Consider the following 16,200-nt stretch of genomic DNA (forward strand, 5'->3'; position numbering starts at 1 on the left):
AATGTTTGTATATTCCTCCAATCAAAGTACAGAAATAACACCATCTGACTAATTTGCAGCTAACCAACCACAGCTAGCCAAGGCAGTTCAAAGAGTGAATTGGCATAGATAACTGTTTGAAATCACCCCAGATCCCTAAATGGTCCCCTCAAGGATTGAACTCACAACCCTGGGTTTAGCAGGCCAATGCTCAATCAGTTCATAGTTTTAAAAAAGTATTGAATAATTGCAAACAAAATAAACTTGAGGAAATTGCAAGACTGTTCACATTGCAAGCAGAAAGAACACTAAATTCATCAGTTACCTTATTCTGCAAATTATTAACTCAGCTCTAGTAGCAAGACTGCAAACATCGATGTATCTAACATTATTTATTTAAAGTATTAGTAGCTCTGTTTTGTGAACAATTTATTCATTAAGCATTTATATCTGTATAATTAAGTAGGTAGTTATGAGTAAGTACCATATTTTAAAAAATTAATTATATTAACTTTATTATAATTACAACATATTCCTTCCAGTAACAGAAAAGAAGATATACTCTTGAATAAGAGTTACTTAATTAAAAGTATATCTTGGTATTCTTCACACAGATACTATGTACAAAAGCAGTTAATAGTCAGTGCTACAGTATATGAAAGAGTAGTTTATTCTCATGATATATACATTGATGCAATAATTCATTACAGAAATAAGCCCATTAAAGTACATACAGAGAAAGCCTACCTTAGACTTTCGTGTATAATACTTCATCTGTGGCACCTAACCATGGATAAAAACTATCTTGAACTATTTTCTTATTCTGGTTGTGAATTATTCTGTAATTTCTTATTAGCCAGTTATGATGGGATGTGTTACTTATTAATGTGTAGATTTTTATAAATGAACCCTTGAAATTTTCCCCAGGCACATGTACATGAGATAATAAGAAACACAGTTTTATGTTATACAATATCAACTAAACTAGAAAATTTTCAATTTCAAAATCAGCAGTAAAATCCAAATAACTGATTCTTGTATTCTCCATGCCATTTTCTCAACCCTTGTATGTCATCCTTTGCTGTAAAGAGTCAAGATGGGTGAGGTAATATCTTTTATTGAACCAACTTCTGTTGGTGAGAGAAATAAGTTTTCTGCACGCATCCTCTGCTGTACTAAGTGTAATCTAGATTGCTTGATCCATGGGGCAATACTCTGTGATTTTTAGTTGTTTCTAAATTGCAGTACACAGGTAATACGCTGCAATATGCTGTAAAATCTAAAATACTGTAAATATTTGAGTAGATACACAGGATTTAACTTCGGCCTTACAGACCAACAAAGTTGAACTATGTTGGTTTAACATATTCAATTTGGAAGAAGCTAATTCTAACATTGTAAGAGTTTCACTGAAAACTCACTGCCCCAGTATAGAGACTGGCAGATCTACACATTGTTAATGAAAGCTCGTCTGCTCAGCTCCAATGCTATGAGTGGACATAGGGAGAAAGGTGGACTGTAAGATAGCTAGAATCCAATCATGTATCACCACCTTCAATGTCCTTAGGAACAAGAAATCATTGGAATATTTAGAGCATTCATATAATATGATCTTGAAGGTATGGTTAGTGCATTCTGTATCAACTGCAGCTTCTGAATAGTCTTCAAGTGTAGTCTCCTGTAGAGTCATTTGTAGTATTCTACTCTAGAGCTGACAAGGGTGTGGTTAGCTGTTGCAGAAGTCACACTGGTGTGGAATAATCATAATGTTCACACTAAGCCAGAGGTCCCCAAACTGTGTGGTGTGCCCCCCTTGGGGGGGAGCAGAGGAATGTTCAGGGGGACATGGCTGGGGCCCAGGCCAGCCTCCACAGGAGGGCGGGGAGGGAGCACCATCCAGTTCTTCTCCTGTCCCTGGCCCCAGCTGCTTGCCATGGCTGTCAGCCGCATGCCCAGGGATCCACTCCCACCTCCACTTGTGGCCCCAGCCTCGGCCCCCTTGCCCCTGTCAACATCCCCTGTCCACATCCCCTGCTCCTGGCCCCTGGGGGGTGGGGGGTGAAGACAAGTGTAAGGCAGGGAGTGCAAGCTAAAAAGTTTGGGGACCACTGCACTAAGCACAGATTTTAAAGTCTTCTAGGCAGGACAAGTACCTGGGACAGCAGGAGCATCTGGGGATTCAGAAGTACCTAAAGACCAGATTTGTCACTGAAAAAATGTAGGCAAACTACTGCAGTCATTGGGGAAAATGTCAGCCTAGCCATACTTTTAAATGCTTCCTCCAATCGATCAGATTCACCTTTATCTTTCCTGGATTAAGCTTTGTTCAATTTCTTCTCAACATAGTCCCTATCTTATTAGTCATTAGGGAAGTAAAGACACTACATTGTCTAGATTTGCTTTAAAAAGATACCACCTGCATGATGGCACTGCAGCCCAAAAATACCTCTTTAGCTCCCCTAGTAGATTCACAATGTATACATGAACATTAGGGATAACTGAGTAAACCTTTACAGAACTCTGCACAAAAGTAACTTCATTCCAGATGTGCATTTAACCAAACATGGATCTCAAGGTAGAAGTAAATCTACCATTGTCAACAAACCCTCACTGCCAACCGAATCAAAAGACTGCCAATAGTTCCTAAGGAATCAGTATAGATCTTTGTTCAGCATTAGACTTGTTGGAGCATAGTTATGTCCCTATTTTATCAAGTTTGAAAATCCAACTGGAAGAGATTAAGAAAATCTGAGGCCTCCAGATGTCTGAGTTGTCACACTATCACTTTTTCGATATTCTCTCTCAAAACAAGGAAAATGAGAGACAGCATAATAGTTAGCAACTATGTCATTGTCAAGAGATAGTTTCTTGAGAAAGGGACTAATGACAACTTAAGAGTTAAACTGGCATCCTGCCACTTTAGGGATACCAAAAATGAACAAAAGACCACCCTAGTTTAGGCCTTCCACCCTGACAGGAACTAAGGTGAGCTCTGACTTCAAAATGAAGGAAAGCAGGAAAAGACTGGACAGCGAATCATTTTGAAATACTTATGACTTTATTTTCAAATTTTTCATACATATCAAAAATATTTGCCCTCTCCCTGTAAGAACCAAGACAAGATACCACATGGGCAGTAGCAATTCTATTATTGAGGGACTCAAAGTGGAAAAAGAAATCAAAGGAAAATAAATGTACCTCCATCCCAGTGTTTCCACTTGGTCTGATGAAGAATGCATGCAGGAATATTTGAGTAATTTCCCCGAACCTATTCTAGTAGGAACCCAAAAGCAATACCAAGGCCTAGTAAAGGGACCAGCACTTTTATGGAACAGTCCAGCAGCCACATTGGAGAAAATTTCAAAAATATTTAGATTTAATGAGTGCATGTCCCATTATAAAAAGCTATGCCTGACGTGATGCAATCCCTGAAAATAAGGAAATGTGCCTGAACTCAGACAAGAAGACTTTTTTAAACCAACTATAGATACTCATATAGCTGTCATTACCAATCTGAATATTACAGTGAGGTTACAGTAGTCTCTCTAACAATGAAAACAGAAAACAGCTTGGTAGGTACTTTGGAGGCAAAGCTGAATCTTTTAGGTTCTGTCAGATTCAATCTCACAATCTTCTGCATATTACTGACAATGCCACAAAATTATAGGGAGAGGCAGTGCTAACCCATTGAGGGCCCTAAGAAGGAATATATCCCCCACTCCAACACATACTAATAATTAATAAGGGGCTCCTGTGAGCTGCTTGGGGTCTAAGAAATTGCTTAGTCTGCTTATGTGTATCACCAGCTCTAATTATAGGAGCCATCTTGAATTTATCTGGAAAAATAGGTAGGTGCTTGTGTTCATGAACTTCCAATAAGCTTAATTGGTTGAATCCTAATTATCCTCAAACACTTCAGCTCATATCAAATTAAAATACTGTAGCAGCATGAGTAATTATCACATTATTGCCAGGAAATCTTTCAAAAGCTCAAATTAACAATTAGCACATTAGGGTTGGGATACTGAAAAATAATTATTTCAAATTTGAAATATAGCTATCAGAAAGACTCACTCACTTAATGCCAAATAGTTTTTTTCTCAAATAAATAAATAAATAAATAAAAAGGGACAACAAGTAACATTGCCACTACCTTTGACTTCTGTCCTCTGGATCCTAAGCGGAATATTCCTGCAAACAATGGGTCACTGTTCCTCAAGATCTTAATAAGAAATAGACTTAGGAGTCCGTTATCTGCCAATATTCTTGTTTGTTGTAAAGAATTGATAAGATTGTGTAAATCTAGACCCCAGGAAAATGGGGCTCAATTTAGTGACCCTGTCATCTAAAACGTCTATGCTTCTTCTCTTTGTGTTGACAAGGTATCAAAGCAGTTGTGTGCAGAGGAATGCTCTGCTCTGGCAGACTGCACATGCAGCATAAATGTTCAATAAAAATGGACACCCAAACATATGGTACAATGGGGAGTAATGTGAACTTTTAATGTATTGAAAACAACCATGGTTTCCTTTTGCTTTATAGAAGTGTTATTAACAGGCAGCCTACTTATACAATTCATTACCAAGTAAGCACAATTTTTAGAAGCCCTTCTGCAAAACATCTCCTTTCTCTAGAGCTGAGAAAGGAATCACAGCCACTAACAAATGTGTCTTGCTACAGACTTTTTGCAAGTAGAAATATTTGTTTACATTAATTAGGAATCAAATAAAAATGAGGACTATCTTATTTTATGGAAAGAGGCTGTTGACATAGTATTTGATAAAGCTATGCCAACTTATGCCAGCTCAGAATCTGGTTCAAAGATGTTACTGTACTATTCCATACATAGGGATAACCCAATACAGCATTATAAAACACTGCCTTAATGGTACCATTTCTATTTATTTGTATTGCTGTTCTGATGCATCCCAGTATAGTTTCTCTTGTTTACTATAGCTATGCTCTGTGCTAATGGTTTCAAAGAAATTTTGCACCATAGTCTCTAAATCCCTTTTCTTGTCAGTATACAACATGATGCTTCTATTTAATACTCCCCAATCTGGTTCATTGCTTCCATACTTTTTATTTTACAGTTCTCTGCATAAAACTGCATTTCCATTTGCTAACAGCATCACTGCGTGATAGAACTAACTCTTTATCTTGACCAATAATCTTTGGAGTGGAATCTTAGCAAATGTTTTTTGCTTTAAAATAAATTCCTCGGTCCAGATAGTTCCATATTAGTTAAAAAGATCATCCTTTCACAAACTCACATTCCTTCTTTAATCCAGATAAGCTGCTTTCTGGGTACACAAAGCTGATTTTAAACTAACCCATGTATAAACATTTTACAATACTTTGTAGTTATTTGAATAGTGGCTTTATAGCTACTACTTTCCCAATCTTCAAGAATCTGAGACCTGACTATCTTCAATTAAACTGGTAACTGAGCATTCTTCTCATTTCCTTAAGGAAATATGTTATTCAGATGTTAAGTTTTGTTTTTAAAGGTTATAGTATTTTTCATAATCTTTTTATCTTCATATGCTTGTATAACACAAGTACACTATTAAACTCCCCGGTTTAGGCAATATCTATTCCTGTTCATGGAAAGACAAAAGGAAGTTACCTTAATACTTAGGCATATTTCTCTTTTTATATTTGACAGTGTTCTTTAATGATCTTGAACTAATATATGGAAGAGATCACAGCTTTTTAGCAGGTTTATTTCGCTGGCCTGTTTCAAGCTTCGGTTGTATAAATCAGAATTTCTGCAATACCGTCAGGAAAGACCTATTTTACAAATATTGTTAGGTCTGTCATTGCATACTATAGAGACTGTAAACTCACAATTATATTACAAGAAACTAGATTCAAACCTTTTATCCTCTAGAGAGAAAACTTTCCCTCAACGATCAAGAGAGACAATCTCATCTGAAGGTAAATAAGTACATTCCACAAAATGTAAACTGCAGCCAGAAATGCCTGAAATTTGAACACTAGTTCAACTTTTGACAGTTATTTTTAAAAAGTTAATGGTCAATAAAAATGTATATTGAAATTAACAAATTATAACAAATGAGTTTGCTGAACCCTCAAGCATGGTCAAGTATTCCACTCCAGCATGAACGTATCATACAGATCATGTAGGGAGGCTTGCAGATGAGTTAGTGATGTGCTCTGTGCAGTAGCATTTATATTGTACTTTTCATTTTTCATAATACTATTCAAACATTAATTTATGAAGTATTTAAAATTGCAGCTGAATTAGTACAGTATACAGTTCATTAGTAAAGTACATACAGCAATTACCATTAGAAACTCAGCATTTGACAACAGTTACCGCACAGTGGTATCTGAGATTATCATAGTTTTGCCTCTTTAGACCAGATCAGGGGTCGGCAACCTTTCAGAAGTGGTGTGCCGAGTCTTCATTCATTCACTCTAATTTAAGGTTTTGCGTGCCAGTAAAACATTTTAACATTCTTAGAAGGTCTCTTTCTATAAGTCTATAATATATAACTAAACTATTGTTGTATGTAAAGTAAATAAGGTTTTTAAAATGTTTAAGAAGCTTCATTTAAAATTAAATAAAAAGCAGAGCCCCCCCGGACTGGTGAAAATCAGCTCACGTGCCACCTTCGGCACCCATGCCATAGGTTGCCTACCCCTGGACTAGATGATTGGTGAATGATGATTTTTAGTGACTGTATCTTATTTAGGATTGCAAAAGAGATTACATATAGTGGAAATCTTCATCAAATACATAAAAATACCTTTGCAGATGATACTGTGACCAAATACTTGCTTCTCAGTGAGTATTCTTCCCCTCTTCCCATCCCCTTTATTTCACGAGTTTTCACATTGAAGTCAAACCCAGTATGGGCCAAAGTTGTCTGTTTCTGCAGTGGAGGTATACGAGGGATGCACTTGGTTCAGTATCACTAAGCACATTACTAACAAAGGAGTTACTTAATTCTATAAATTCAAAGAATCAAGCAAGGCTCTGGTACATCAAGATAATTGTGTTTATAATGAAACAACGGTGCTCAAATTCAGAAACTTTAAATTGCCATTGAAGGAGGAAATTCCGCAGTGTAACAAGTTGCATGTAACTCTGTCAGCAAAATCCACCAAAAAAGGAGTGAGGAAAATAATGTATTTCCGATAATCAAAACTGACTGAACATGTAAATTATGTAGTTGCCTTTGCTATCATCCTAAATGGCATTTTATACCATCTTAATGCCAAACTTCCCATTTTGTTGTCCGCCTATCGCTCTTTATTGTTACTGAGCTCCACTATCTGGTTACATTTGATGGAAGAAAATTAATTCAAATAATTGATCTTGTCATTCTACCAAATGCATATTCAGCTTTTGTCTTTGATATATAAACTGCTCTCCTCTTCTGCTCAGCTTTCAGACACCTTCTTCATTACATTGAATATATCATGTAAAATAAGGTGACAAATGCATTTGCACCTAACATCTGTCTGGCATTTTCATCTTAACCTTTCATGTCCTCTCTTCTAAACCTCATTTCAGCCATCATTAGTCCTTACTGCTATCTTGAATTGTTTTTGTACTGCTTCCAAACTATCTATTTCTGCTCAGTTGAGTCCACCTTCTTTTTATGGTACAAACCCTGATTCTTCCACTAAAGGAAAAGGAAGTTACCTCACAGTAGAATTATCCCAAAGTTTGGATTTTCTAACAAAATTATGGATCTGATTCATCCTTGGTGTCAATACTGAAGTCAATGGAGTTACATCACAAATGAATTTGGACTTTTACTTTTAGTCAATCCCTTGAAGATTAGTGAGTTTGAATAATAATATAGTGAATATTTTGCATTTCTATAACACTTTGCATTGCTGCGTCTTAAAACACACTGCAAAATTTGTCCTCACAATACTGAGGAGTACTAGGGAAATGTATCCATTTCAGTCTAAAGCCATGAATCTTTGTACAGTGAACTTGTTTCACCTTTCACTAAGACAGCAGCAGGGTGGGCCAGCAATTAGACAGTGGGCTTATATGGAATCTCAAGGTCATGTAGGAAATGGTGGGGGTGATGGAATAGATTCCATCTTCTGGCTCAGTTCTCCCCCTGCCCCCAGCATGGTACTAGGAGTGTTATCAAAGGGAACAAAACTGTGATCGCAGATCCCTCAGTATAGTACTTTTCATAAAAGATTTGTTAATCCCAGTATCCTGGACAAATTTCAGCCATGGTAACTACATTCTGCTTGCCTAAATCCTCTTTGCAGATTACAATATCTGTGGTCATCTTCTTTAATATGACCTCACTCTAAACCCATTGTGTAAAAGGGAACCCCTGCATCTGCTAAACTATTGTGTATTTACCTTTGGTGTTTGCTCTTGAATAGCTATTAAATTTTAGTTCAGTGGCAAATCAAGCAACTCCTGAGTACCCTAGCAGTGCGATCAGATCCTTTGAGATGGAGGATGATATATTACATATAAAATCCTTATTTTACAAATCAGGGTAAGTGATTTTTTTCTAGTCCTTTCACTGAGTCAGTGACAGAGTTGGGACTAGTATACAGGAGAGCTGACCACACCCCACTTCTATCCACTAGACTAGGCAAAACTTCCTCCCAGAAGTCACTTTGATTTCAGCCAATTGTATGATAGAAAAAGATATAACAATAAATGTATCAATTTGTTATCTGTCAGTGTGGTTTGTTATAAAGTCATAATAAACTTTTTTTGCATTTTGAATCATTCAAGCTGTTCATTTAATTAAATAAGTTACCAAATGCTTCAGTTGCTTCAGAAAATTTCCGTCTAATAGTCTGAAGTTATATCTGTTCAAAAAGTAATTAAACAAGCTGAAGTGTCATGGAATTGAGAAACTGGTGCCCTAATTAATGGCATATTGAGTTTAAAATATATTATTTAATTTCCCACTTGGAAATATATATCAAAATAATTTCAAAGTATAAAATATAATTTGCAGATATATTTGTCTATATTTCCTTTGTGTGCTGTATGTATATATTGTTTCTATGGTTCTTATAGAACAGATAGAACATAAAAAGTAGTCAGACTACAGAACAGTAGTCAGGCTACAGAAGTTGTCAGCTATCTAACTGTACATTATAAAGAATGAAAAATATACAAAAAATAAAATCCCCATGAATTCTGATGATAAATTATTCAACCTCCATGCTGTCCCAGATACATCCACAAAAGTATAGCTGGCCAATGCCATTTGCATGCAGTGTGGCCATCTCAAACCTGTGGTGATAAAACAACTGAACCAAAGCCCATTGAAGACAACACGCTTGTGTTCACCATTTACAGTTTTGAATGGGGTGACTTGAAACCTTTGCTTCCTCAAAGCAATTTTCATCACACTGAAAATAAAAGTGGTGCATATTTCAGAACACTGTTTGATTAAACCTTTGTTGACACTATTATATATATATATATATATAAATGCCATATATATATAAATGCCATATATATATAAATGCCATATCTGTCTATGAGCAAAGATTCTGCAAGGTACAGCATAAAAGGGATGAGTCCAGCTTCACAGGAAAACTATGGGCCCCGGATTCTTTCTGCTCCAGAGCTCTGCTCAGCACAGGGGAGTGTAGGGTGAGCATCTGACTCCCACATTCTAAAGGCCAGTCCAATGCACTTTAGAGCTTCTGTTGTAAAGTTCTAATTTATGCCACTGGCATAGGGCCCTTAGTTGTTGTTCTCCACTCCCTCCTCTGGAAAGAGGGATTTGCCAGTGCTGGGCACCGTACAAGCCCACCTTTGCACCAGTAGAAAGTTCCACTAAGAGGGAAATTTACTGCTGACAATTTGCCTCTACTTTCCACCTCCTGACATACAATACATATGCTTTGCCTACTGGAGAAAGTTCCTACATTTAAACACATTTTGGTCCTGCATACTCATAACTCATTTACACTTTCAGAATGGAGTATGTTACAAATATACCATCCTTTGGTTGAGAAACTGGAGGAGTGAGCCTGTGCAGAATACTCACATTATTTCAATGTATAATAATCTCAACTGTGGTTTTGTCATGTCAAATTTAGGAGAATGGCAAGGGTCAAATTGACCCGTACATGCAAAAAATACTTTGGGAAGAAGGCATTCCAGAAATTCTCCTGGCTGTAAGGTTTAGACAAGGATCTGTCCTCTGTGAGAAAAGGTTCATCCCTTAAATTTATGGATCTCCCAAGAGTGGCAGAAGTCAGAGCTCCCTGTGTGAAGACCCTCTTTCTACTGAATATTGCTCATCCCCTCTAGTTCTCCCCACCCTTCAAAGTATCATGGCTACTGCAGAAGCCATGATATCGCAAGCTCCCCATCCAGTAATCCAGATGCCCCCTGGAGGTGGTCAAGAGGACAAATAGTTCCTTCCCTGTCGGTTTCTATCTTCACAGAGATAGCATCACTCTTCCCCATATACTGATCCTGATCCTCATGCTGTTTCCATGGATGGGCTTCTAAACAGTCAGGGATGGATAGATGAATGAACATTGGGAGGAAGTAGTTGTAGCCCTCCTCCCCCCTGGATCTTCTAGACCTGAGTCTAGAGTCCACCAGTCATGGAATAAGAAGAAATTATCTAGCCCCATGCTAGAAAAGGCACAAGTCAAGAAATTCTGGCAAAAATCATGAACATTCACAAATGTGAATTCACAGCCTCCTTATCAGAATCAGGCCCCTAAATTTAACCTTTTTATATACTGTTGGGGGCAGGGGAGCTTCATGATATTTGGGGTATTTAACTACATCCCTATTCTCTCCATTTTTCCTTGTAGGATGAAACTTCTCATTTTATTTCTATAAATGTTTTAAAGATGCTAATACTTTACCTTCACCTTCTTGGTCCTGTATCATCCCAAATGGCAACAGTCTTAGGCAGTTATCATTCTAATGGCATCATAACAATATATAGTTTGATATAAGAATGTACAATACATGTGAAAATAATTCATAATAGTGGAATCAGAACAGTCATAAGATCAGAACAGTAAGAGGACAAGAGTCATAAAATGAAGTTTTCCCAATGATGGCTAGACAGACAATACCAGCCCTTAGCTGGTAATGACCTGTTTCTGATACAATATTTAACAGCATTAGAAGAACAGTTCCAAGAATAACACAGTGAATTGTTTTACCACAGCATAATTTTCATTGTAACACACCATGCAAAGGCAGGCTATTTTTAAAACAAGTTTGTAAGTTGCAAACATGAATATATTTGATGCTTGCTACAAAAGGAGATCCACATTATGTATCTGTAGAATAGGTTAGAAATACAGGCCATGATTAAAACATAATATCAGATTAGATTCATGAGAGTCTCTTTTAAATATACCATTCTTCATTGCAGCACAATACAGTTTTAGCTTCCTTTTTTCAAATGAATCATACTGAACACCACTCAGTGTATAGGAAAGCACATGTGAGCAAAACACTATAATGTTGAGTAGTATAGAATAATATAAGCGCTTTAATTAAACAACAACAAGAATGCAGAGGAGAAACTACAAGGCAATAGCAGCAAAGAATCCTGTGGCACCTTATAGACTAACAGAAGTTTTGCAGCATGAGCTTTCGTGGGTGAATGAAGTGGGTATTCACCCACGAAAGCTCATGCTGCAAAACTTCTGTTAGTCTATAAGGTGCCACAGGATTCTTTGCTGCTTCTACAGAACCAGACTAACACGGCTACCCCTCTGATACAAGGCAATAAACTTCTCTCATCCACGACCTCATTTTTTTATTGGTCTAGGGAAACCAGCATTACTATATATTGTAGTGTACTCTATATTTATTGATATAATGGCAGAAATCACTCATTTTAATCTAATTTAAATAAGAAATGTACTAGTTTTTCCATTCTCTCCCCTGCACAATAGAAGTCAATGCTGTTCTGAGATACTGCAGATTGATGAGGTTCAGCCAGCACAGATCTTTCATCTTGATAGTGTCCACTTGTCAGTTGCAGGGGAAAATTGCATGAACTCTTAACCAGACAGTTGCTAATATAGCATTCTGTTTATGGCTGAAGAGATTCACCTGTAGTACAAACAGGCATTATTATCCTTCTTTCTGCCAGGAGCTCATACATTCAAGACAAATATGAAGAATTGCAAAGTTGATGTTCTGCTTTCCGAACAGAATGGGGGCATTGCTATTGTCCTGTACAAGAACCATTAAAAGTTGGTATGGACATTCAGTTACGTATTCAGTTACAAAGGTATTCTTTGTCGTCAACATTAATTCTGTCATTGATCTGTAACATTTAGATCTGTTACCACTGTATTCATACATATAACGTTCTGTTCTTTGAAAATTATCTTAACTAAATATAAAAATCTGATACAACATTCTTTGCTGCACATGTGTAAGTCAATGAGGTTTCAGATGCATACCTACTATTTCTCTTAAGAGACTATTCCACAAACTAAGCTCACATTCAGAAAGTTTTCCCAGGTACTTTCCGTAAATATTCTCTTTCTTCATCCCATTACACACAGTTATACCAATTCCACGCTCAGTCATTTCCTCTCATTCACTGCCATCTTTACTCTATAAATATCTGTATACTTGTTGTAACCCCACCTTCCCATAAGCAAACCAGGGAAACCTAGCCTAAGCAAACCTACTATAAGGAACAAGTTGGAAGATCATAATCAGAGAATAGTTATCAATGGAGAAAGATATAAAGTGGGGTCCTGCAGGGATCTGTCCTGTGTCCTGATCTAGTCAGTATCTTCATAAATGATTAATATAATGGCACAGAAAGTATATTTATAAAGCTTTCGGATGATACCAAGCTGGGAGGAGTCGCAAGCATATTGGAGGACAGTATTAGATATGAAAATTATCTTGACAAACTGGAGAAGTGGTCTGAAATAAACTGGATGAAATTCAGTAAGGACAAATGCAAAGTACTACAGTTAGGAAGCAATAATTAATTGCAGAAATACAAAATGGGAAATGACTGCATAGGAAAGAGTACTGCAGAAAAGTACCTGGGAGTTTTAGTGGATCACTAACTAGCTATGAGTCAATGTTGTAATATGGCCTCAATAAAAACAAATATAATTCTGGGATTTATTAGCAGCAGTGTTGTAAGCAAGATACAAGAAGTAATTCTTCCACTCCACTTAGTACTGATAAGGTCTCAACTGTAGTACTGGCACCACAGCTTCGGAAAGATCTCAACTGGAAAAAGTCTAGAGGAGAGCAACAAAAATTATTAAAGATCTAGCAAACATGACCTATAAGGTGTTAGGTAATAATTGGAGATATACCAATCTCCTAGAACTGGAAGGGACCTTAAAAGGTCATCTAGTCCAGCCCCTGCCTTCACTAGCAGGACCAATTTTTTCCCCAGATCCCTAAGTGGCCTCCTCAAGGATTGAACTCACAACCCTAGGTTTAGCAGGCCAATGCTCAAACCACTGAGCTATCCCTCCCCCCCCAAAAGGTGAGCCAAAGGTGGGGTGGGGGGCCTTGGATACACTCAATGAAGCTACAGCAGGTGCATAAGTATAACCAGTTTTGTTGCCAAAGTATAATAAGCTTCCCAGCCTTCACGCATTACTAAATATGTGCTTTCCAGCAAGCATCAACGTTTACGCCCCTTCTGCTACGGACAGTCCTGGACCCTCCAGCCATGTCCTTGAGGGCTCGTAGCAGGCGCTGTGCCAGTGTGGGGAATTCCTGGGCACCCACAAAGCCTAGGTCCACAGGCGAGACTGTTCATCTAAAGCAGAGGTGGGCAAACTACCACCCGTGGACCACATCTGGCCCACGGAACCGTCCTGCCTGGGCCTCAAGCTCCTGGCCAGGGAGGCTCACCCCCAGCACCTCCTCTGCTGTCCTCCCTCCCCCGCAGCCCCAGCTTGCTCACTTCACCACCGGCGCGATGCTCTGGGTGGTGGGGCTGTGAGCTCCTGGGGCAGTGCAGCTGCAGAGCCCGGCCTGACCCGGTGCTCTGTGCTACGTAGTAGTGGCAGGGTGGCCCTGCTGCAGCCGGGTGGTGCAACTGTAGTGCCGGAAGCCACCGGTACTTAACGCAGTGGGGGGTTGGATAGAGGGAAGGGGAGTTCAGGGTGGTGGTCGGGGGCGGAGGTGTGGATAGGGGTCAGGGTGGTCGGGGGGGAACAGGGGGTTGAATGGGGGCAGGGGTCCTGGGGGGGCAGTCAGGAAGGAGGGGGGGTTGGATGGGATGGCAGGGGGCAGTCAGGGGCAGGGGTTCCGGGAGCAGTCAGGGAGAAAGGGTGGTTGGATAGAGCAGGGGTCCTGGAGAGGCCATCAGGAATGAGAGAAGGGGTTGGATGGGACACAGGGGTGTGTGGATGGGACACAGGTCCCAGAGGGACCGTCAGGGAACAGGGGGTTTGGATGGGGCAGGTGTCCCGGGGTGGGGCAGATAGGAGGTGGGGGCTGGGCCATGACCCCCTCCTCTAACCAGCCCTCCATACAATTTATGAAACCCGATGTGGTCCTCGGGCCAAAAAGTTTGCCTGCCCCTGGTCTAAAGCAATCCTCATAGCTGTTTTTATCACCATCTCCTTCTAAGGAGGGGCTCTGGTAAGAGACACTGCTGCTCTCTATTCCCACACTCAACACTCTCCGGCCTTCCTAATTTCTACTTGTTTATTCAGTTGAGTGGCTGCAAGCCAGCTGGGCAGGTCAAAAGCCAGTTCACTATTAGCTCCTCCTGAACTATGCTGTAACAACAGCACAAGGTAACTTGCAGTCATCCCCAACATGAGGAAAGACTGAAAAAATGGGTTTGTTTAGTCTGGAAAAGAGAAGACTGAGGGGGAATGATTACAGTCTTCAGGTATGTAAAAAGTTGTTATAAAGTGGACAGTGATAAATTCTTTTCCTTATACACCAAAGACAGGACAAGATGTAATGGGCTTATATTGCAGCATGCGAGGTTTTAAGTTGGATATTAGGAAAAACTGCCTAACTGTAAGAATAGTGAGCACTGGAACAAATTACCTAAGGAGATTGTGGAGATTTTTAAGAACATTTAGACAAATACCTGTCAGGAATGGTCTAGATCAGGGATCGGCAACCAGGTTGCCAATCCCTGGTCTAGATAATATATAGTACTGACTCTGTGCAGAGAATCTGCTGAGGTCACTTTCAGTCCAACGATTCAGTGATTCCGTATATCCCATTATGGTATCATTACTGATACTCCAGTTCCTATATAGCTGTACTCTAAAAGTACGGCTAAATTATCATGCCCTAAGCCCTTTTCAGTTGCTACTTAGACATTCTTAAACTTTCCTCATAAATCACTCTCTCCGGTCCAGTGATCATTTTTGTTTCATTCCTCTGAACTTCCTCCAGTTTCTCAATATCTTTTTGATAATAGGGTGCCCAGCACTGAACTCAATATTCCAGGAGTAGTTTCATCCAAGCATGCCTACACCATAATGGGACGTCTGTGCATATGCTTCCCAAAACTGCATTGACCTTTTCTGCAGCCATTTCACATTGCAAACTCATGGCTAATTTGCTGTCAATTATCATGTCTCCTATGTGTCTTTTTTGGCATATAGTTTTATGTTTTTATATGTCCAAGTTTTCTCTCTCCCATTAAGTATCTATGTTCTCTATTATTTTTCCCCAGATCTATTATCTTGATTTTTCCCAAGTTTATGATTATTCTCTTATTTTCTTGCCTATGTTTCTAAATGTTCTTTCCCTTTGTGTTATTTCTCTGTCCTCACTTGATTTAGTAACTACTTCTGATTGAGTATCATTTCATAATTTGCTAATTTAGTACTTGTGCTTTTTATTTGCTCTTCTGTATCATGAATAATAGAAGTTAAAAAAGGCCAGGCAATACAAAAAAGCTTCAGTATTTTCCTCCCAGCTTGATACACACTGTAGTTTATCATTAATACCTGTTTACAGTCTCAGACAGTTTTCTATCCAACTGTTTTTATCCAAGCAAATTAGAATTAATTGTTCAAGAAGGACTTTGTGAGACAGTATCAAAATCCAAATACTGAGTATTACATCACCAGTGTTCCCTGTGTCATCTAATCCCTGTGTCAACAAAAGCAATTAAGTTTGCCTTGCAAGGGTAGGAGAAGTGAACAACTGGTACTCAACAGAAGAACACTGCTTTCCCAGATGTCATTCCATTTTATATAACAGTCACAGCTCTCTAAGGAGAAAAC

The sequence above is a fragment of the Mauremys mutica genome, chromosome 7 (genome assembly GCF_020497125.1).
Source record: "Mauremys mutica isolate MM-2020 ecotype Southern chromosome 7, ASM2049712v1, whole genome shotgun sequence".
NCBI lineage: Eukaryota > Metazoa > Chordata > Testudines > Geoemydidae > Mauremys > Mauremys mutica.